The sequence below is a fragment of the Carassius auratus genome, unplaced genomic scaffold (genome assembly GCF_003368295.1).
Source record: "Carassius auratus strain Wakin unplaced genomic scaffold, ASM336829v1 scaf_tig00032592, whole genome shotgun sequence".
Classification (NCBI taxonomy): domain Eukaryota; kingdom Metazoa; phylum Chordata; class Actinopteri; order Cypriniformes; family Cyprinidae; genus Carassius; species Carassius auratus.
The window spans coordinates 107,698-132,824 of record NW_020526011.1 but is presented as its reverse complement, the minus strand read 5'-3'; the positions used below and the strand labels follow the sequence as shown (position 1 = coordinate 132,824).

At 39.0% G+C, this 25,127-nt stretch overlaps 1 long non-coding RNA gene across 1 annotated transcript in view; it reads right to left on the bottom strand.

Annotated features, from left to right (window-relative positions):
- Positions 1–909: 909 nt before the first annotated feature.
- The window catches only part of LOC113080941 (uncharacterized), a 49,938-nt gene continuing 25,720 nt past the window's right edge, over positions 910–25,127 (bottom strand). Inside the window, exon 3 of the long non-coding RNA XR_003282049.1 lies at positions 910–1,046. This is a non-coding gene — a long non-coding RNA (uncharacterized LOC113080941). The remainder of the gene's footprint in view (positions 1,047–25,127) is intronic.

Genomic DNA, 25,127 nt, shown 5'->3' with positions numbered 1-25,127 from the left:
ACGTCTTGTGTGCAAAACGTTTATATCATTTATTTTAATAGATTTTTATGATTTAACTTCAAAATAAAATGTATTTACTTATGCATTTTATATATATATATATATATATATATATATATATATATATATATATATATATATATAATTTAAAGATTACATAATTTAATAATGTAACTATTTATTATAGTTGTAATTTGATTTAAAAAATAATACACTAAAACTATATATAACATTTATATGTATTCTAATTGTATATTTCATACAAATATGTGTGTGTTTGTATGTGTGTGTGTAAAATTTTATAAAAATAATGCAATTAAAATTTATATTATTTATTATAAATAAACAATATATATACAATTACATGTATGTAATTGTAATCCTTTAATAGATTAAAATCAATCCAAAAAAAAGATAATAATTACCAGATAAATAATAAATAATTAAAATGTATTGTTTACTGAAGCAAACATAAGTTGTTATTTCCTAACTTTTACCTCAGTGAAAGATTTACCATTAGAGTTTAATCTAGAACGCCAGAAGTGTTTGCTCTCCACTTGTCCATGTGTCAAAATAATGACGAATGTTCTGCACATTAAGCTATCAAAACAAAAATATGAAGAACAAAATCAAGCTGTGTCTTTGTGCGTTCTATATTTTTTCTTCTTGTTTTGACAGGTGCATTTTTAGAGAGATGTACATCTCATACAGTACTCATAAATACTACAAGTGACATATGGACCTGCACTGTTCGTCAGAAATATGGGCTAAAATACACTGCCATGAAGGAAAGTATTTGCTTAAAATAAAAATAATCCCAAAGAAAGTTCCATGGCTTATTACAAGATTTCTGTCCAGTAAATCCACTCACTATTGGAAGTGCAGTGAGTGTGTGTTTGTGTTCACCTGAGGCCGCGGGTGTCCTTTCACCAGACACTGCAGAACTAACGTGTCCCCTTCTCTTATGGTGTAGATCCTTTCACTGATGTTGTCCTCCTTCACCACACATGTCTGCCCAGAATGCACAATCTGAGCATTCGCAGGAGCTGAAGGACAGAGAGAAAATGATATGTCAAAATCAGATCATCTTGTATGTACATTTACAGAAAAGCATCCATGACCTAAGCATGCCGAAATGAACAAAACAATACAAGAAAAGAAAATTTCAGATGACATCTTCCATACTCATGTTCCATGAGTCAGATGAGCACTCAAGAACCTCCGACATCTTTGCTAACAGAGTTTGCTAGCTGTATACGGTGGGCTTCACTTCAAGCTCTAAACAGAATTCAAACTCAGGACCCCCGGGAATACAAGCCAGCATTGCGGGCAGCCGAGCCCGGCGGTCACTGCCCGGTGAGCGCTTTGATTATGAAGAGAAAGGCATGTACCGCGACAGCCTACACACTGTAAACAATGAGTCTGCGTCGCTTATTAGCATTTGAAAGGGAGTCTGGGACAGGAAGAGCTGCGAGGCAACGCATGACATGTTTAGAAATGTGTGGAAACCCCCAAACCTTTTATTTGCAAGTGTAATGGTGTGGTCAGGGCTGAGACAGCATCAGAGGTCAGTCAACATGTGGAAATTAATGATGCTCATTAGTGGTACAATGAGGCCTGCACACATGCTAACGCGCTAACAACCAGTCGAAGAGAATATCTCTCAAACATTTAAAAAAAAACCTCTTAACTCAGCCATTCTGTGCATGACATTTCTCAAAAATGGGTTTCCACTCTTCTAGACAATACAGGAATATCAAGGAATTTTAAGAACTGTTTTGTAGGCCTAGAAAAGGCATGGGAATTTAGTTAATGAGTCATCTTTATATTCTGCTACAATACATTTCATTGGAGAGTAGAGTAAAACTTTTACACAGCCCACAGTGATGAACAATTTAAGAGCAATTAGTTATTTTAAGTATCATTTGTTGTTATTATTAACTAAAATTATTCTGAAATATAGCCTGAAATAAAATTGGACATAAATATTTGTTTAAAACATGAAAATTAAAAATCTTGCCTTGGGAACCAACAGAAATAAGTTTGCGTACTAATATTACTAAAACTGAAATAAAAATAAATTAGAAATATAAATAAAAAATAATAATAATTGAAAGTTTGAAAAATATTATAAAAGCTAGCTCAAAATATTAAATATATACTACAGTAATATATAAATAATTAATACAATTAATAAAAACAATTGCTTTATGTTGGAAAATAATACATACCGGTAGACATAAAATGTGTGATGCTGTCTTATGATATGTTGGAAATCTAATGGAAATTTGTCAGTTAAAATAAATTAAACAATCAGAATAAAATAGATTGTGAGGACTGCCTAAATATTACGTCTATGTAGAGTAAGACTTGCTTACAAACCAGTTTAAAATTGTACTGAATCAATGATTCATAATCAAATGATGAACCTTTGCTGTTGTAATGTAATAGGCTAAGATAAGGCTAAAATCAAATATAAAAGATTTGAATTAAAAGAAACTTACATGTAAAATATAACTTTTTTGCATTGACATCTAACTGAAATATGTTTCTACAATAAATGATTAAAGCAAATAACATTTTAAAATTTAAACTTAAATGACTCAAATCAAAGGCTAATTACAAAAATATAACTATATGAAAATAATACCATAACTGTTTTCAACTATGATATCATACAGATACAAATTTTGGGTATTGTGATGCTGCCTTAGAATTTAGAAATAATTATGCTTGAAAATGTGATGGAAATGCATCAGTCAAAATAATACATTATATTAAACCAAAAATAACCCACCATCTGTGAGAGACTGTGTGTCTGTATGGATGCGAGCAAATAACAGTGTGGTAAATAGAGAGGTCTCCTCAAAGACAGAGCCATTACATTTCTCCATGATGTGATTATTATTGATCGGTTAAGTGTGAGGTGTTTGTGTGCGTGAGGTCCTTGTGTTAACAGCTGCAGGTGCACCACATAATGTGTGGATGACTGGACCTCACAAAGCACTTGCCCTCTCAGCAGGTGTGTGTGTGGAAGTGTGCGTGTCTAAGCCCCAGATTGTTGGCCACTCTCCTCCTCAGCGGGAGAGAACGCCCAGCGTCAGGGATGAGCTCTCTTTAACTCTGCAGCCGGGTCAACATCTATCACTGTCACACTGACCCAGTGCATCATGGGATGCAGACAATCCACATCTTCACATCAGTATTCGGCGGCGGTCGCTCAGCAACAGGATTCGCTCTGGGTCAGATACTGAGGAAATAAATATCATGGAGAACCAGAGCAACCTCAGTCTAGTCTGGATGAGTTCTAGTCCAACCAATAACACTATCTACAGTATTTACAGTAGATAGCTGGATGGACGGACGGACGGACGGACGGACGGACGGACGGACAGACAGACAGACAGATAGATAGATAGATAGATAGATAGACAAATGGATGGATGAATGGATGGACGGACAGACAGTCAGACAGACAGACGGATAGATAGACAAATGGATGGATGGATGGATGGATATACTAACGGACAGACAGACAGACGGATAGATAGACAAATGGATGGATGGATGGACGGACGGATGGATGGATATACGGATGGAAAGACAGACAGACGGATAGATAGACAAATGGATGGATGGATGGACGGATGAATAGATGGATATACGGATGGACAGATGGACAGACAGATAGATAGACAAATGGATGGATGGATGGATGGATGGATGGATGGATGGATGGATGCATGGATGGATGGATGGATGGACGGATGGATGGATGGACGGATGGATGGATATACGGACGGACGGACAGACAGACAGACAGATAGATAGATAGATAGATGGATGCACATTTATAGAAATATATATTTTCAGTGATTGTGTCCAAACCGTGGGTGGCGTGCTGTATGGGAGCTGTTCCAGTCCTATCAGGTAAACCTGCTAACCTGAGAGCATGCTGGGCTGTTGACTTCTCTTTGCTGCTTTTGTGTGGGCAATGCTGTCATCCAACAAAAAGTCAATTCTCAAACATCTCCTTCTTTCTGCCTTCTCTCCTCCCAGTCCTGTCCATCTATCCATCCATTCACCCATACAACCATCCATCTAAATCTGAAGCAAACAAGGTTCTCTCTGTGAGTTATCAAACTAGTCTCAAGCCAGCAGAGGGGAACACGCCGGAGGGGGGTTGGAAAGAAACAAAACAAATGGAGAGGGGCATAGAGAGATGGAATATAAAAACAAATCAATATCACACACACAAACAAATGAACACAGCCATCCGGACCCGCACACACAGTCACAATATAGAGAGAGGGTGATATAAACAAGAGCAGGAGTGTGAATACAAACGAGAAAAAAGACAACTATAGCAGACATGGTTTTAGCAAATACAACTGGACATGATCTTAAAGAGAAGCATGTACAGACATCTTCTGAGAAGCAACTTGTAAAATGTTGAGCCACTTGTAACACTGTTATTGGGCAATATAATCAATATTTCTGGTGCATTTTGATGCATCAATTATTTGAATGTATTTTTTATTTACTTTCCTAAAGACAGTATCTTGCAACATGTCAGTAACACAGAGTATTAATAATTAATAATTCACTTATTAGCTTTATTTTTAGCTATATAACTAAAATATATATATAATTCAAACGTTTTTGAAAGAAGTGTCTTAAGCTCACGAAGGCACCATTTATTTGATAAAAAATAACAGTTTTCTATTATCCCAAATATTAAAGTACCTCTATTATGCAATTTTAAGGTTGCTAATATTGTTTTATGAGTCTCTTAAAACATGTTTACATGCATGCAAAGTCAAAAAACAGTTCTCTCAATTTATTTTATTAATTTTACCTTATTTCTAAATTATTCGTAAATGACTTGTGCAAAGCAGTTCAAAGAATCAGTCTCTCTAAACTCCTCCTTCCATGAGCCCTCACTGCTGTGATTGGTCAGATGGTGCAGTCCTTCGTGATTAGTCTAGAGCCATAGAGATTGGCTCTGAATTGGTCTAATGCATACAGCGTGTATCAGAAACAAAACGATCATTGCCATGACAGAATGACAGCCCTGGAGACTTGTCAACACATAGAAAAGGTAGTGTCGATTGTACGTCACCAATTGGAGCCGAGTTTGATGATGAAACGGCTGATAGACAAGCACGACTGGAGTAGGATGTTTCAGTTGTATATGTCTAGTGTTAACAAGTTTGTGGTATTAATAAGATGTGATAAAACAAATTTTCTCTCACAATGTAGGATACAGCGTCTTCTCAACATGATGTTAACCACATGGAAATGTGACTGTTTGTGGGCAGGCAAGTTAGCGACGTAGAACGTGCAGACATTATGCAAATGTGTTACTTTGTGACGTGGTAACAGTATAAGATTCTAATTTCTGATGACTCGCTTAGACGATTGCGAGCCAAATCTTTTATATATATATATATATATATATATATATATATATATATATATATACAATATCTTTATTTATTGTGCACTGTCGGCTTCACAACTTTGCAGATATTGTATGTTCACATACAGCTACATGACACACTGCATGAAAGGTAATATTCAAAAAGGCATAATGGGGAAAAATGTTCAGCATCATTACTCCAGTCACTCTGTCTTAAGTTGTGGAAGAGAATGCGGTTCATTAACTCCCCCCACCTACAAATCCTGCCAGCCACGAGACTCGAACCTGTGACCTTTGGGTTACAAGTCCAACTCTCTAACCATTAGGCCACACCAAAATTGAGTTTTTACTCATAATTTTTGTCAAAACTTTGATACATGAGTCTGTGGTAAATATTAAATAAATATATGTATTTTTAATTAAGATTACAAATGTCTTTGCTGCCACGTTTGATCAATTTAATTAATCCTTGTTGAATAAACATTAATTTATGTCAAAAATTAAATAAAAAAAAAACCAAACATTTGAACATCAATGTATCTTATATGAAGAGTTCTTTTGCAAAAACAGGAGAAAACACTATTTATTTTCATAAATCATATTTTTTTATTGTGCCTTCCAATTAACATCATTCAAACTGCTCTCAGGTTGTGTTAAGTAATAATAAACCAAACAAATGCAGGCAGCTTACAAAATGAAAGTTCATTGAAAGTATGTTTTTCTATAAATTAAAAGTTTGTTTCATAGCAAAAGCAGATAGCTCCAACAGTCGCTTTTTGGCTCCACGTTTCATGTTTGAGAGTTTAAAAAATAATCACTCTTTTAATCTTTGCAATCTCCTCAGTTGACAATTTAGTCGCCTGACAAACTTAGCTGGTGTGATTACGCGCAATACAGAGAGCTTTTCCCTCACCACTGTAATGTGCTGCTTTAGCAAGTTTCCGTGAAAAAGTTTCCATTTTTATTTACCTTTTGAGCCTGAAGAAGATTTCACGTTCATCAAGTTCGTTGAAATTATCCATGTTCGATCACTTTAAGGAAACTTTTACGAAACACCTCTCAGCTAGCGCGTCCTTTCAAAGTGACTAGCAGCCTTGTCACCTGACCTGAATACTGCGTGCTGATTGACTAAAATGGACTAATCGGCTTCCGTTCACAAACAACAATGGTGCTTGTCGGCTTCTGCTTTAAAACGTGAACTCGCGATGCCTTGAAAATGGACAATACTGGCTTTTTTGGCAAAGCAGGTTTGGGGTTCAGAACATGCTATATGTGGAGAATAATGAACAGCAATCAATTAATTTTGTTTAGCGTTTTTTGCAAATATATATATATATATAGTTTAGCGTTTTTTGCATATATATATATATATATATAAATTGCTTGTAATTTTCTTTTTTTTTTAATTAGGAAGAAAAATACTAATAATGTGTAATTGTAGGATAACCTTTGCTTGTGAAGACCCCAAACAACAGGATGACAAACGCAGCACTCGAGCAGCACTCGGAGGAGATTCCACCGAGCAAATTGGGGCAGGTGTAAAAACTGCAGGTGTAATTGATGACCCGAGCTGCTGTTTGCTCCACCTGCACCCACAGTCCTCTGGGAACATATCTGCACCCCTTCTGACCCGATTCAACTGTTGCTGAAAGTTTTTCTAGAGCATCGCCTCCTCTGCCTCGCTATTCTTCATGCCCACGCTCCACACATAAATCACTGCTGAAACGTTCCTGTTGAGGAGCTTCACCAGATCTACTGTTTCACTCACGGCCTGGAGTCACACACTTATTCATCTGTCCTGCATCTCCCACTGTCCCGAGAGAGAAAGAGAGAGGGGGAATTATTCATCCTGCAGGAGCTGAATGGCTCGTCTATGAGCACGTTTCGTGAGAATGAATACGATTCTGTAGAGAGCGAGACTGACCAGCAGGGGCTAGCGAGGGCTAATCTGACAGTGTTAGTTGTGTCAAGGTGTTTTATTGAGTGTTTACTTGTTGTGTGAGGAGCTGATAGCTTTCACTACGGCTCAATAGGGATCAGCCCTCTGACAAACACAACTATTGGCAAAAACTAGCACTAGGGCAGACGGCATCTCATCAGACAAGCATCTCTGGCAGCGAGAGGAGCAGGGCTGAGTGCTGCCCGGAGGTGCACATGCCAGGACTTCTAAGTGTCTGGATTGCATGCATTCACACAGACGCGTCATGCTATTCAACTTATGTGCTCCTCAGATCAGAGCAGAAAGATCTTTTCAAATGCAACTTTCAAAATAACTTTTTTGTAATTTGCAATTAAAGGAAGGGGCGTAAATCTAACAGTTGGAGGGGTTGGAGGGCAATAAACATTACATTTCTCAAGAGCGATTTTTGAAATGGACACAAATATTACAGCTAAAATGTACTTTTAGGATATGTATACTCAGAGGAAAGCCTTATCTACTATTACTGCAGCAGGGAAACAGTGCCAGATTTAACCCGATCTCATGAAAGTGCGTATAAATAGTATGCCATATACTCATTTTCATGACATTTTCAACGACAAGCTATTTTGGTTGCACTGTGACAACGCTGGTGTCCGTTGTATCCGCCACAGTGTTGACAAGTGTTGAACAGGCCTACTTTATCACTGTTGCTGTGGGTTGTTTTTCATGTCCGCTGGTTAAAGTAACCACAAGAACGTGTATTTTTAACCCCCGTAATACTATTTTTACTGGGGGCCCCCTCGAAAAGCAGTCAATTTGGGATAGTTTTGAGTAGCAATTGGGAGGGTTTTGTTGTGAAAAACCAGGCAACCCTTTTCATCAAGCAATAAGGTGGCATTATTATTTTGCGAAAAATACATTGGCATCATTTGTATTGTATTGAAAAGAAAATAATCACTACATCCGACGTTTAAGTGAATAAAATGGTCTTGACAGTGTAGCAAATCAGCTCAAAGGGGAAATATGAATAATCAGTCATAATTAGTTATGATTAATTATAAATATTTAGATCCGCTGTAAGTATTTACTTAACATCTCAGTGTCAACTGTCTGTCAATTCTAAGAACGTTACTTTCCCGTTTAAGGAAAACAACTTTCTTGCTGTACAAAACTACTCAGAGCATGTAGCTAAAATCTGCATGATTAGGGACTTCAGTTATGAGCAAAACAATGAACAACCTCAAGTGTGATACAACTAAGACTTTATTAACTACATAAACACTTAAACTAGTCTAATATACACACACACACACATACAGTGGGCATAGGAAAAAGGGTTAAAGCCTAAGCAGTAAAGAGAGGAGAAATAAAACATGACGCAATGCTACAATTTGACTATTCAGCAGATCTAAAGCCTGAAGTAAACATCAGTTTCTTAGTTCAAACACACCTGCGTAAAAGGTGCATATGATACTTAATGTATCATTAAATAGGACTAAGTTTGATACTTGCACGTCTCGCATGTTTGAAAAAGAGTCCTGATGCACTTAGGGGCTCTAGTTGGTCTCTGCTGAAGTGAGTTGATGAGAAAGACCGGTTCGAATCAGAGGATCTTGATGAATGAATAGTCAAGGCCGAAGCCTGCCGCAAGCTTAGGGTGGTTTTTAAGGCTCTTAGCTCAGCATCTTCTCCTGGAATTCCTGAATCTAAAAGAACCGCCCTGATCTGGTGATCTACAGTATACAGGGGAACGATGTCACACCATCAGGACCTCCAGAAATTATTCTAATTTTCACTCAGAAACTGCATTTAAAAAAGTTTTATTGTTCAAACATTTCAAAATTATCATGTTTTTGAATGTCTCACTAAGGTTGCATTTATTTAAGTAATATTATAAAATACTATTAACAAATTTTAAATTCTAATAATATTTTAAATGATAATATCTTTAAAAATTGTAACGGTATCTTGTATTTACCTTACAACTATGAATTATTATTTTTTTTTACAGTGAATCGAATCATAGATTTCACAGGCACCAAGTTATCTTGGCATCTTCTATAGACAGGAGATGTAATGGTCAAGGACAGCAAACTAAGGCTTGTGTTCAATAGGGTTAGAAAGGAACAGCGGCTCCTGTCAACACGGCATGCTTTTCATCTAACAATTAATTTCTCATCATGTTTGCTGCAGCGCTTTAATTTCCCTCGCCTACTTGGTCAACACAAGACCAGATGCAATTTATTGACCGGCAGAACATATGCTGACAAGTGTGATTTTTCTTAAAAGGCTTCAGAAAAACATTTTCTTACCTCAGGCATATTTCCGGCCTCATAACTGGACTGGCTGTTTCTCAGCTGTCTGAGCTATACTTAAAACACACAGAAAAAAGTGATCCTAAAAAACCATAAGAGGAACATAAAGTGTGAAAGTATATTGCCGGAGTCGAAAAAGGAACGGTGAAACGTGACGTGAAACGAGAGTACGAGTGTAAACCAAAATTATGATATTATTATATGGAAATAAAACATATAATATACTAACTTTACTACTATTGATGAATGTGATTGTTTGTGATTAATTAACCAGCACATTATAATTAATTAGATTAAAATCAATTCCAAATGAAACTCCATTCTTCACATAAAACTTAATATACATGTAATAATAAAAAAATTATATTTTTAATTTATAATTATATAATTTTTGTAAATGCTTTTATAGATTTATTAAAAAAAACTATTTTTACAAAATAAATAGAAATAATTGAACATTAAAGTTGCACTTTAATTTAATTTAATTAAATGTTACATTAAACTTTTTTATATATTATTATTATTATTATTATTATTATTATTATTGCATATAATGATATATGCAATTAATTGTAACCGATGACGATTAACAAGCATTAAAATTATTTACATTGGAAGTTTAATTTTATTAAATCCTTACGACAAAAAACAAATGGAGCTGATGGTTGAGCGGGTTGAGAAAGTAAGAGGGATTTGTGACACCAGCTGAAGAAGAAAAGTCGCTTTAGTGGGAGAAAGTTATTACATTTTTATAAAAGATTATGAAGACAAATATTTTTTTATTTAGAATAACGTGCACTGATGAATCGCTCACAATAAGACCAGGAATGTGTATTAAGGAAGCAAATTTTGGGTCAATTTTGAATCACATAGACTTTAATGATATGTCAGGCATTGTGTGTGTGTGTATTAAAGCCATTTGTCTCTGTTGTGAGAGGGCTCTTTCATCCATTAGTGCCTTATGAGAGTAAACAGGCCCACGCTGCGCTGTGAGGATTCTTTCGGCCCCTTTCGGAGCAACGTAGGGTCTCTTAGAGGCGCGAGAAAAACGACGGGGAGGATGTGAGCTAAAGTAAATTTGCAGGATCACTACAGTGACGGTTTTAGTGGCAGTGACAGAAACTGATTAAAGGACCACTGTGGAGAGAAAGAGGGAGAAAGAGCGAATGTAACCCTGGAATTAATGGCGTTGCCATTCTTCTTTCATCCTTCTATCACCACCCAGATAACAGAGAAAGGCTTATAAAATGATATATGGGGTTATAAAAACCATTGCATGTAAATCACATCCACCCAATCACTCTAGAAAATGCATTGAATTCATGAAACTGTTTAAAAAGAACCAGTCATAATTCACAAAATTCAGTCATAATTTTTTCTTTATTCATTTAAACTGCATTTACACAAATTAATATTATAACTGATGCATTGCTTTTAATTTATGCTGATTTGAAAAGCGTTAAATTAATTGAATTAACATTCAATTATGAATAATAAATAGATTTTTTTTTTCATTTTAAATAACAATTTTATCAACCTTTATTATCATTAATATTAAAACTACCATTATTAAAATCAATGCATGTAATTGTGTGTGTATATACTGTTTAATATATATTACAAATTTAAATGTAATAATATGTACTGTGTTGCATTTATACTGATTTAAAAAAAATTACAAAATACATTTACATTATTAAACATTCAATATATTTAATTAATATGTATTATACAACACAATTACTTCCATTCTCTTTAAATAGGCTTTTCTCTGATTTCAGCATGAAATACAACCTGGATGTATTTTTGTGATATCTCATAATTGCGAGACGCCTGGTCACATTGCCAGAAGTGAGTTGTTTTAACTAGCATACACACAAACACCAACACCTGCAGGTACACAAACATTATGGCATCACACAAACACACCCAAATCTCCCACAGCCAGATGCACAAACACATGTAATCAGGGCGGCCCATATTGGCAGATTTCAAACAGCCTGTGTTGAGTCAGTCTGAGGGTGAGTGGATCAGAACAAGCCTGATCAAACAACATGTTGAGTCCAGCCAAAAGAGGATGGACGGAAACAGACACAAAGAGAATATGAAGAGAAAGGCAGTTTGAAGGCCTGTTCGCACCAAGCGGCAGACTTTACAATCAATTCCTTTTGTAGCTCATGCAAAAACCTCAAAGGCCAATGATATTCAAGCTGAAGTAAATCATTTGCATTGCCAAACTTTATAAAGTGCAACAATCGATTCTGAAAATAACTTAATTTTCTCCAAAGCGCAACTGATAACTTATAAACCCTTAAAGACAGACTTGTCGTGAGCTCTGAGGATCTTAATCAATGGAATAGGCTTATGCTTTTTTTAAAGCCAACCGCTAGCATTAGTTCAATATTTTATTTTTTTAAATAACCATGTTCAACAGCAGAATTTGATGTGAAAAACTACATTACCCATGATGGTACGCAGAAAATCCCACCAATCATACAGTAGCATCCAACAAATTATCCAAATTAGCTTGCTGCAAACGTCTTATTAAGCACAAAATTGCTAACTCTAAATTATTTGAATAAGCATATTTTGCTATATATTTAAATGTGTTGTTTATATAGACATAATTGACTACTTTAAATTAATACAGTAGTTTTATATTTCCCCAACGTTTTATATGTGATTATGCCATTGGCAATGCTTAATGGGATTCTAGTTCTTTCCCTTATTAAAGCCATTATGTTCACAATAAAGTGTTTTTTTTTTGGTTCAATAAAAGTTTGTAATGTTCATTCACTCACCTTAGCCTGGTACATGGCTTGAATGTTGGAGACTTATCCATATGGAGATGGAGACTTATCCATATGGGAAAATGAATGTAAAAAATACTGTGGTGGGCAGCCACATTACATGGCTAATGTAGAAACCATGTGTCAAACTCAGAAAAATTCATATCATGAATAGCATATTTATAGTTGTTTCTGCATATTAAACCAGATTAGGATGAAGTATTTTTTACACTTAATTAAACTCCATACTTCAAGCATCTGTTTCCCCACATTTCAATCTTACGGAATGTCTTGTTTCATTTGCAGTTTCATCACATTGTGAAAGTAAAACGGCATGCAAAATTCGTTCCATGTCAGCTTAAACCGATGACAACCGTGAGGCACCTCGGACAAAATTCCACCATAATGTGTCACCCAGGCGACAGAACCTCTAAGTGTGTCTCTTACTGCAAAATACAAGCTTGTCAATCAAGAACTGCGAAGCTAGTCTGTGGTCTAGATGTCTCTCAGGACAGAGATGGCATGAGAGAGAAAAACAGAGACAAAGAGACAGAGCAAGAGGTACAGAAATACACATAGTGAAGGAGAGAGAGGGGGCAATGAACAGAATAGTAAAACAGTGAGATGAAACTGGCACCTCAGATCTCCTGTGCAGACTGACAGGGCCCAGACATGGGGCGAGGGAGGGAGAGAGAGCAGAGAGAGAGATGGGCTACATCAGGGCACCTGACTGATATTCTCTTTGTGAACGGAGCATGTCTGCATCCCATCAAACCCTGGCACACTGAACATCCCTGCTCGAGAAACTCTGTGTGATTAGACACTTCATTCCTAACCTACAATAAGGGCTTCAACATCGGCAGAAATGTTCAGTTCAGGTCACCTCCTCTTATGTCTGATGGATCTTGCCAAGGAACTATTTGAAGTGTCAGAGATTCTCTCAGGCAAAGGTCAGAAAGACGTTTTAACACGAGAGCAACAGGCATATGATAAAACCTGTCAAATAACCTTAGTTAAATACAAAAAAGAGCAGATTCAGCCGACATTTAGCTTTTTTAACAGTTACATTACATACTGTATAAGATACAAAATTGTTTTTTTAACTAATAGCTTTTCTCAGGAAATCAAAATACCTAATCAAAAGTGACAGTAAAGACATAATGGAAAATACTATTTTAAAAACGCTGTTCTGCTTAACGAGTAAAAAAAACTAAGCAGCAAATCAGCATATTAGAATGATTTTTGAAGGATCATGCAGTGTTTGGAATAACGGCGTTTAAAAGAACGGCGTTAGGTAACAATATTATTTTTTCAGTGAAGGGGTAATCTAACTAATTACTTGTCCCGTCGTTATAACGCCGTTAACATTACTGGACGTTAAAGCTGCAGTTGGTAACTTTTGTCGCTCTAGCGGTTAATAAACAGAACTCCTTGCGTCTTGCGGAAGAACATCGTAGCCGGAACTACTTCTCTCTGTTTATGTCTATAAAGAATCACAAAGGTGCTGTGTTACTCCGCCGCGGTACCCCCGAAGCAATCTAAAATAGTCAGAATATAAACACTTATTATAGGTGCACCCTAGTGATTCAGGACAAGCTAAAAACACAGTTTGGAAAATGGATTCATGGTGTACTCGCTTATTATATACATTTTTCTACATTTTGAACACAAACAAAGTTACGGACTGCAGCTCTGATTGGTTGTTTCTTACGTGGAGCGGATTAATTTCTGTAAATGGCAATAGGAGCACTGGGAGGAGCCAGAGGAGCTTGATTTTTTCACAGATTATCTGTCTCATATTCTACTGTCAGGACATAATGATATGTTTAACAAATATGTAAAAAATATATTTTTACAAAAGTTACCTACTGCAGCTTTAAATGTGGTGTTGTGAGGATGGGTTTGGGACGAACTCAGATGCAGACAGGATGTACTGAACACAAGATTTATTATACAAAAAGGGGAAAAACAAAACCCACGAGGGGGAAAACAAGGGCTAGGGTGAACACTAAAAGAATTCCACAAAACACAATAAACAAGGTAAACAAAGACTCTGAACACTAAATACTAACAAACACTCACTGCAAGACAAAGACTTCTTCGAGGGGTTTCTAGGACAAGGTATCTCAGGACAATGACATGTAGGAACACATAAGTAGAACAATGAACCGACGAAAGACAGAGCACACTAGGAGATCTAAATAGGGGAACAATTAAGACACGACAGGTGGCACAGATACGGCAATCACAACAAGACTAGGATAACAAGGGGGGCGGGGCAAGGGAATGAGACAACACAAGCACATGGCCCAAAGACAAGGCCATGTGCTTGTACACAAAACACGGGTCTGTCATGATCCTGCCTCAAGACTAGAGAAAAGTCGGGACATGAAGGCAGAATCATGACAGAACCCCTCCCTTAAGGAGCGGCTTCCAGACGCTCCCCAAGGGAACATCAAACGCGGGACAAGACTGACTGGGACAGAGACAAAAACCAACAAGACATGACAAATAATAACAAAGGCAAACATGAATAGACAATGACGGGGTTAGGGTGACAAATCAAAAAAACAAACAGGGAAGGGGAGGGGGCGGGACCACAAAGTTCATGGGGGACAGACCAGGGTGGGTGGGTGGGGTAGGAATCTTAGGAGGACAGGACGAAGGCTGACGACGGGGGGTACGGGCAGGTCTGGGTGGTGAGGGACGGGGAGGGGTCTCGGGACAACTGACAGGGGACATGACAGGAGCAGACACGGGACGCGGGGGGACAACATCTACTGGACACGGGGGAACAACATCTACTGGACACGGGGGGACAACATCTACTGGACACGGGGGGACAACATCTACTGGACACGGGGGGACAACATCTACTGGACACGGGGGGACAACATCTACTGGACACGGGGGGACAACATCTACTGGACACGGGGGGACAACATCTACTGGACACGGGGGGACAACATCTACTGGACACGGGGGGACAACATCTACGGGACACGGGGGGACAACATCTACGGGACACGGGGAGACGACATCTACGGGACACGGGGAGGCAACGACAGGACACTCGGGATTTCTGGGGACAGGGTCCGGGGACGAGACAGGACTGACGGGGACTTCTAAAATCTGAACAAGACGGGACAAATAATCAGAAAAAGACTTTACAGCTATTACAATGGGCATCTCCTTGCGAGATGAGACCGATTGTAGTAAAGCCTTGGCTGCAGAGTCGGCCGCGGCTCTCTCCTCCGCCCTCGTGACTGCTGGCTTAGTGACAGTTCTCATCCTTGCTGGCACGGGCACGCCAGCGCTCACCGCTGCTGGCTCGGGCACGCTCACCGCTGCTGGCTCGGGCACGCTCACCGCTGCTGGCTCGGGCACGCTCACCGCTGCTGGCTCGGGCACGCTCACCGCTGCTGGCTCGGGCACGCTCACCGCTGCTGGCTCGGGCACGCCAGCTCTCTCCGCTGCTGGCTCGGGCACGCCAGCTCTCTCCGCTGCTGGCTCGGGCACGCCAGCTCTCTCCGCTGCTGGCTCGGGCACGCCAGCTCTCTCCGCTGCTGGCTCGGGCACGCCAGCTCTCTCCGCTGCTGGCTCGGGCACGCCAGCTCTCTCCGCTGCTGGCTCGGGCACGCCAGCTCTCTCCGCTGCTGGCTCGGGCACGCCAGCTCTCTCCGCTGCTGGCTCGGGCACGCCAGCTCTCTCCGCTGCTGGCTCGGGCACGCCAGCTCTCTCCGCTGCTGGCTCGGGCACGCCAGCTCTCTCCGCTGCTGGCTCGGGCACGCCAGCTCTCTCCGCTGCTGGCTCGGGCACGCCAGCTCTCTCCGCTGCTGGCTCGGGCACACCAGCTCTCTCCGCTGCTGGCACGGGAGGAGACAGGGTCACAGGACCGGCAGGCCCCTTCTTCCTCCTCTTCCTCCTCGGGCGCGGTGCAGAGGCTACAGCTGGGTCAGAGGCGGGTTGGGGGAGTTTGGTCTCGGGCAGGGCAGCCTCGGACGCCGAAGACTCTGAAGCTGACTCCCATGAAAGCCGTCTCCCTCGCTTGTTGGGGAGACTTAAGGTAGTGGGAGGTACCTCAGGATCTTGGGAGGGACGTAACTGATCCCCCAGGGTTGCCACGGCCAGGACTCGACCCTCCGGGATCGCCGGCAGCTGGGTAGGTGGGGACCTCTGGGGGGTGCCCTGCGGCGCCTCCTGGGAGAACTTCTCCCACAGCCGGGCATAATTGTAGAGAACCCACTCGTTCTCAGGCGAGTATGGCAGGGCAACCCTTTTCTTCTCGGCGGGGGACGACATCCAACACTGTTGGCGGAACTCCAATTGGGATTGAGGAGTGGGGGACATCCTGTCTGCTGAGTTCCTATTTGGTCGGTTCATTCTGTTGTGAGGATGGGTTTGGGACGAACTCAGATGCAGACAGGATGTACTGAACACAAGATTTATTATACAAAAAGGGGAAAAACAAAACCCACGAGGGGGAAAACAAGGGCTAGGGTGAACACTAAAAGAATTCCACAAAACACAATAAACAAGGTAAACAAAGACTCTGAACACTAAATACTAACAAACACTCACTGCAAGACAAAGACTTCTTCGAGGGGTTTCTAGGACAAGGTATCTCAGGACAATGACATGTAGGAACACATAAGTAGAACAATGAACCGACGAAAGACAGAGCACACTAGGAGATCTAAATAGGGGAACAATTAAGACACGACAGGTGGCACAGATACGGCAATCACAACAAGACTAGGATAACAAGGGGGGCGGGGCAAGGGAATGAGACAACACAAGCACATGGCCCAAAGACAAGGCCATGTGCTTGTACACAAAACACGGGTCTGTCATGATCCTGCCTCAAGACTAGAGAAAAGTCGGGACATGAAGGCAGAATCATGACATGTGGTGCGTTACTATGCATTGATTTAATAAACTATGTAATCCTAACGCACCCCTGGCTCACACAGCGAGTGAGGAGGTGGGTTAATAACGAGATCAGCGATTATGATTGGCTAAGGCAGAGTCATGTGTTACATTGTAGCCGATCAGAGCCAGTGTTTTTATGCCAGCGTCGTCAAACACACACACACACACGCACGCACGCGAGATTCGCAGCAGAGATGGCGAGTCAGGTGCAATCCGATGAAAAGTTGGCATTTTCAAGGTGAAGATATAAGCACTAATTCAAATTCATTGTGGTCAAAGGCAAGAACGTGCATGTAATGTGTACATGTGTGTCACACGCATCCGAAGCTAGTGGCCAAAAACACTGTTCTTACAAAGATAATACTTGAAGTGCAGGATAAAACTCTTGCTGTGTGTTGACGTGCAATAAATATTGAAAGTTATGTACGAACACCTGTCTGTTCTACTCATTTTAACTGACTTGTGAAAACTGCTCCAAAATAAATATATATATTTATATTTGACATATAGCAACTTTTTTTTGTTTTTTTACAGTAATGCAAATAGTTACTTTCCCTGGTAACGAGTTACTTTTATTATAGAGTAATTCAGTTACTAACTCCGTTACTTTTTGGAACAAGTAGTGAGTAACTATAACTAATTACATTTTTAAAGTAACGTTCCCAACAGTGGGATCATGTGACACTTAAATCTGAAATTGTCACTATTTTAAAATGTTACTGTTTTTCTGTATTGCTGATCAAATAAATGGAGCCTTTTTGAGCAGAAGATCCATCTTTTATTATATACTATAAATAAAATAAATTAGTTAAATAAATAGCCCTGTTTCCACTGCAGGAACCTGTTTGATATAATATTTTGTTTCATTGTAATATATGTATGTTCCGTGATCTACATTTCTGCAGCTATTAACATGTTTAAATAAAAATAAAAAGAGGCAGTGGTGTTTGATATCATATTACTTCTTACTGTAAATATCGTAAAAAAGATTGCAGTAGCCAAGGCAAGGCTGTTGGCACTGACATCATTAATAAAATAAATTTAATGTATTAACCAATAGCCTTTTGATCTATGAATATAAAGTATATACATGTAAATGTACATACAAGCATTCATTTCTATTATTTATACATACTAGATGGATGCAAACCAAAAAGAAATACTAAACACCAAAACTAAAACAGATTTCTACAGCACATACTTTTACATTACACTATTTGAGATATAGACGTGACTTTTCTTTGACTTCACCTCTTCTGCACACAAACACACCTGTCTCAGCTGCATTACAATAGAGTTGAGGAGGTGAGCAGCTGGTGCAGGTTAGAATTAGTGCCATTCTGTCTACAGGTGTTTGTGTGTGTACTGTATCTAAGTGTGTGTGTCTATGTGTGAGAGCAGCATATGCTCAGGCCAATCTCTCTCTCCACTGGAGTCTAATGGGCACAAAGAGGTGAAGAAACAAGGGATGGAGGAGTAAATGAGAAGAAAGACTGCTGGGTCATCAGCCCATCTGTCAGACAGAAAGATCACAGCGCTGAGAGGATGAGCAGGGATGAGCTGAGGTAAAGCATCAAGGCACAAGGTCAAAGGTCACAGAAAAACAGCAACCTACTGAGTTGCAAATATTCCTCGCTAGTAACCAGTTTTGCTATTTCAGCTGCAATCATTTTTCACACAGTCAGTGTTTGGGATTGATTATTTTATTCACTAACAGGCGAGTATTTAATCATTTTGTTCGTACAACAGCAAGCAGATGTTTTTTTTATATATAAAAAAATACAAATAAAATGAGTGTGTGTCATTACACAGTAGCACACAGTCTTCATTTATTAAGAGTGAAGAATCAGTGCTGATGACTCTATTAAACAATTAATATGCATTACAGTAATATTTACGAGAGCTTTCTGCTGTTTTTACCACCAGCCGTCTGTGTTCATGACTCAGAGACCAACAGCACGCTGCTTCCTCTAGAACAGACGACAGGGACAGTCACAGGTTACACCAAAAAAAACACAAGCATGCAAACACAGACACCCAAGCTTGGACAGTGCATTACAAGCACGTCGTCCTGTTGAACATGCAGTCGGTCCAAAAGTTTATAGTGAAAATATTTTTCTAATTTAATATATTTTCAAATGACAAATTGTATGGCATAGCAATTTGAGTAAAACATTCAACTGAACTAAGACAATAAATCTGATTAAGTCAACATAACATTAAAATATAGAGCTTAATTTAATAAAGACTGTAACAGGAAAATAACAATGTTAATGCTGTAAAATGAATCCATTTTGAAAGAAAATAATATTAAGCTGTGAAGCAGCTCTGCAGAAGATAAGATAATGTTGTCATTATTAAGCTGTTGTTTCAATTCACTTCAATAACTGTCAGTGCAAAGTAGTTCTCATTACCAATGTGACAATAAGATATATATATATATATATGTGTCTCTGGAGCACAAAACTAGTCTAAGTCGCTGGGGTATATTTTCAGCAATAGCCAAAAAAAATTGTGTGGGTCAAAATTATAATTTTTTCTTTAAAGGGGGGGTGAAATGCTCGTTTTCACTCAATATCCTGTTAATCTTAAGTACCTATAGAGTAGTACTGCATCCTTCATAACTCCAAAAAGTCTTTAGTTTTATTATATTCATAAGAGAAAGATAGTCTGTACCGATTTTTCCCGGAAAAACACGAGCGCCTGGAGGCGTGACTTGTGGGCGGAGCTAAAGAATCACGAGCGCCAGTAGGCTTTTGCGTTGAGAGCGTTTGGAAGCTGTGACATTACCGTGAGGGAAAAACCATCATCCAAAACAAACCATGGCTTACAGTCAGATTCAGCCGTTTATTTATGATCCAGAATCAGATCCCGAGGCTGAAACTGAACGAGAGCAGCAGCAACGACTCGCTCCGAGCGGGGCTCGAACCCGGGTCTCCGGCATGGGAGGGGACGCACTAACAAGAAGGCAGAGAAATTTGAAGCAGTTTTACTCACCGCCTGCGGTTCCAACACACGATCGTGACCCTTTTTCGTTGGGATTGCATCATCCTTAAGAAATAAACGATGTGCAAATCCGGCGTCAAACTGGGCCTTGTTTGTAAAACAAGCATCTTCGAAATGCAGGGAACAAACACAAACACTTGCACAACTCCGTTGATGCTCTGTAAAAATAAACTCCATCCACTGGTCCCTTAATGCTGTTTTTTTTTGGTAATCTGTGCAGGGTTGTCTTGCCCTGGCAACCAAAAGCAAACTTCTTTTGTGACTTTTCACGATGCTCTCAATCTGATCAGTGAATCGCTCTGATCAGTGAAGTCTGTTGTGCTCTCTCTGCTCTGCTATACGGGAGCGCGCGCTCTTCCGGCAGAAGTGCGTCAGGACCCATATAAGGAAATTCCGCTCCATCTAACGTCACACAGAGCCATACTCGAAAAAAACTTTCCGAAACTTGTGACAAACCGGAAGGAGTATTTTGGGAACAAAAATACTCCTTCAAACGTACAACTTAATTTTTAAAAACTTTGTCCATGTTTAGCATGGGAATCCAACTCTTTAACAGTGTAAAAAACTCAGTATGCATGAAATAGCATTTCACCCCCCTTTAATGCCAAAAATCATTAGGGTATTAAGCAAACTTCATGTTCCATGAAGATATTTTCTACATTTCCTACAATATATACGTCAAAACTTAATTTTTGATTAGTAATATGCATTGCTAAGAATTCATTTGCACAACTTATTAAAGGCGTATTTAGCCTTTATCTCAGTATTTAGATTTTTTTTGCACCCTCAGATTCCAGATTTTCAAATAGTTTTATCTCAGCCAAATACTGTCTGATCATACATCCATAAACCATACATCAATTGAAAGCTTATTTATTCAGCTTGTATAAATCTCAATTTTGAAAAATTTACACTTAAGACCAGGGTCACAGGGTCACAGGGTCACAAATGTATGTGATGGTAACAAATCTCAACTACTCAAGGGGGCGATAGATCTTCATGTAAATCTGAGCGGCATTAAATTGCAGTTAACTACAATGTCAAGACTTTACCTAATTATTAACTTGCACTGCAAGTTTCTAATTAAACCTTTGCTCTTGTCATGACAATGATATACCTGAAAATGACCACAGAAGACAACAAACCTGACAGCTATAGCACTGCAATGCATTTCTGGCATTTTGGCAACAAATATTTACACAACAGGGTTGCAAGTTTAAAAAGTCCAATGAGAAAGTGCAATGCAATCTTAAATCTCATCTGTCTCAAGTATGACACAACTTAAATCCCTGTTTGCCACTAAACCTTTTTTTTTTTTTTTTAAGAATGATTATACTCCAAAAAGTGAAGAAACAATTTTCAGATTCTAAAAGTGTAGGTATAATAGTCCATGCACACTGGGTTCAAGTACCTGCATAGAGTTGCATAGACCATGCTGCGGACACAAGTCCTGAATAACTCAACATCATGAGCCGAGCAAGACTGCCTCCTTATAAAGCTGCAGTGCTTTTAAGAGGCAGCTGGGTAAAGCGAGTAACTGTTGTACAATGACCCTCTCTCTCTCTCTCTCTCTCACTTTACCTTCTCTCATCTTCCACTCCCACACACACCACTCATTTGGACATTTTCACTCACCCACACAAAGACACACACACACACACACTCTTGCATCAGTAGTGTTTGGTGATGACTGTTAATGTAAAATGTGTGACCTTCACTTCGGCTCGGAGTCCTAATGCCACCATCCCACAATACAACTGGAGCTGATCACATACTCGCAGACACACATGCAGACAGGCACACATGCATCTATATAGTCATTTCACAGTTTCTCACAGATTCAAACTCCAAAATGTGAGTCATGAAGTCTAAACACCTCATGATACAAGTCATTCTGATCTTTCAGAAACAATTTCCATTTTCCTTCCTTCTCTTGCTTTCTTTTGGAATAACTTTACTGTATGCTCATAGAACAGACATGTTACAAATGAGATTTCTTTATCATCACAGTTGTTCTTCAGAGAGAGTAATAAAGTTAACTAGTACAATAGGTAAGCTATTTGTAGGTTGGTTTTCCGCAGTAGTTGCTCTTTTTGTTTGATCTGTTCAAAACTTTCCACAGTTTTTTTGAATATCCCAATGTGTCAGACAATGCAACAATGACTTAACCAATGACATGAGTTTGGGGCGGGACTATCTGTTCATCTGACCAATAGCAGACTGAGCAGTCTGTTTGAAATCAGTCATAGAGTCATAACACTAGAAAACTTAAACTTCTGGTCCCAGATTCATTTCTTTAATGTGTTTTTGGTGAAATGTCTGAAATAAGGTAAGTCTGAAAGCTTTTTGTCAAGGGAAGCAGGGTATTGGGCTACAAAATGACATCATCCCTGCAGCACTCTATTATTTTAGCAGTTCTGTTTGGTGAAAAAAAATGGAAAAGTGACAGTAGGAAAAATCTTAGGGTGTCTTATTGCAGTGGTTTACGTGAACAAAGACATTTTTGTGTACATCAAGATCGATCCACCAGATTATAAATGACAAAGAGGGAATACTTCAGGGAATACGGGTGTAATTTTTGTTCACACAAAACTATTGCATGACTTCATAAGATTTAAACTAAGCAAATTAGTCAAATAGACTTGCTTTTTGTGTTTTAAAAAGGGAACGTAACAAACAACACATTTGAAAACCATTGTTTTATTCTAGTACAGTACAAAAGGACAGTATTCATTTAAATCTCATTAAAACACCATCTGAGATGTTTGTATGCATTATGCTAATGAGAATTTGTACTGTAGGTGAAAACCTCATGTTTTTGTGAGATTCATCCTTTAGCCTCATTTGAATGCTTAATATCATGGACAGAGAGAATAAGAAGGTTTTAAGCTGAACATATTCACCATCTTTTCTGCAACCCCATCAATCTCAGTCACAGTCCATCACTCTCCTAAAGTCTCATACACTCTCAAACACACTGAGAGAACCAGCTGATTAAAGAGCGCTGAATGAACCACAGGTTTCCCCACGCGTCCGGGTGCAAGCAGGGTGCATTGAGCCGGCGTGGCCTGCAGCAACGGCCTCCTGACCCCAGCTTTCACTGCCTAACTCAGCGTGAACGCTCACCGTAATTAGATATGGTGTGACAGCGGCTCATTATTCCTGGAATGCCTACAACTGAAGGTGAGCGTGTGTGCGAAGATTGTCATACAGCCTGTGGAGAGCATCTGCTGTGAGAACGGGCTCTTTGCTTGAAAGATCCAGGAAGATCAGCTTTGATAAATGACGGCTCTATCATGCCCTAGATCGATCTAGTGGAGAAAAAAAAACACCTGGATGGAGAAGCGAGAAGATTTTCTGGCCATCGCAGTGCTAAAAAGAGGACAAGGGGGAAAAAAATGTGCACTCATTTCTTCTCGCTGACCTTGTCTCATAAGCTTCGGCTCCTTTTCAGCACACAGACACACACGGACTGTAAACACAACATTCACGTCATCTACTGTATGCCACAGAGAGACAGAGCTTGTGACAGCACATCACACATACTCATACTCACTCAAGTGTGTCAGCACAAGACACAAAACTGCCCTCTACTTATGAAGTTCAAACTCTAAGCTGTGTTGAGTTTCCCAGAAGACATTTCTGCAGGAGAACGTAATGAGATTTCATCCAACATAGCAAGATTTCACCTCTATAATACATATCTGCAAGATAAAAACACTCACATAGCTAATTTAACTGCACATGATTCCACAGGAACAAATGTTTGTTTTCATTCAAATCTAATAAACTTCTTTGCCTTTTCTCCTCTGCTGATGCAATCAGAGCAGTGTGGGTGGGTAAAATAATATTAACCAATAAAATCGTCATCTAACATCCAATAGTGTCAAAATTTAAATCACAACTATAATGATAACACAGATGAATATCATTGGACTCACTTTTAGGACATTTTGCCAGTACATTCCCATTTTTTGGTTGTCAAAACATTGACAACCAATCAGAATACATCCTTGCTTTAAAGAGCTTGAACATTTAAAGTGGCAGATGACAAAACATGTTTGTGCAGTGCCTGCTTGATAAACAGGATATTATTGTGCATTGTTGTGGATGCTAATTAAGTTATAATTATAGGGTCACACTTTATGTTAGGGTCCAATTCTCACTATTAACTAACCATTAACTTTGACTTTTGCCTCAATTAACTCCTTATTTGCTGCTTATTAATAGTATATAAGGTAGTAAAAAATTACATACTGCTAACGAAACAGTACACAATGTATACAGTTACTTTTTCAAATAGCAGATAAAACTATATAATATCAAACACTACAAATGTCAAACAGTATTATGCCAAATTGTTGTCTCGTGCATTTCGATACAGCATACTGTATGTGTATTATGCATCCTCTCTAAATGAAATTTAGGCTTTTTTCTAAACATTTAACACTGGGCAGTCCAATCAAATTAAAATTCTAGAAAGTAAAATTAAATATAATTTCAGTTCATTTCTTGCATTGAAACTGAAATGTTAACTTGATCAAACTGCATTATCAGACATTATATACTGCACATATGCACTAGATCATTCATGTGTGTAGTCTCTACAGTATGCATACTAGCATAAGCTCAATAGCACAATACAGGTATGATAGCTTTGATACCTTGTTAGTAGGGATTCACACAGAACACATTTTTGCTTTAAAAAAAAGTGTTCTGTGTGGGCACTGGAATGAGGAAAA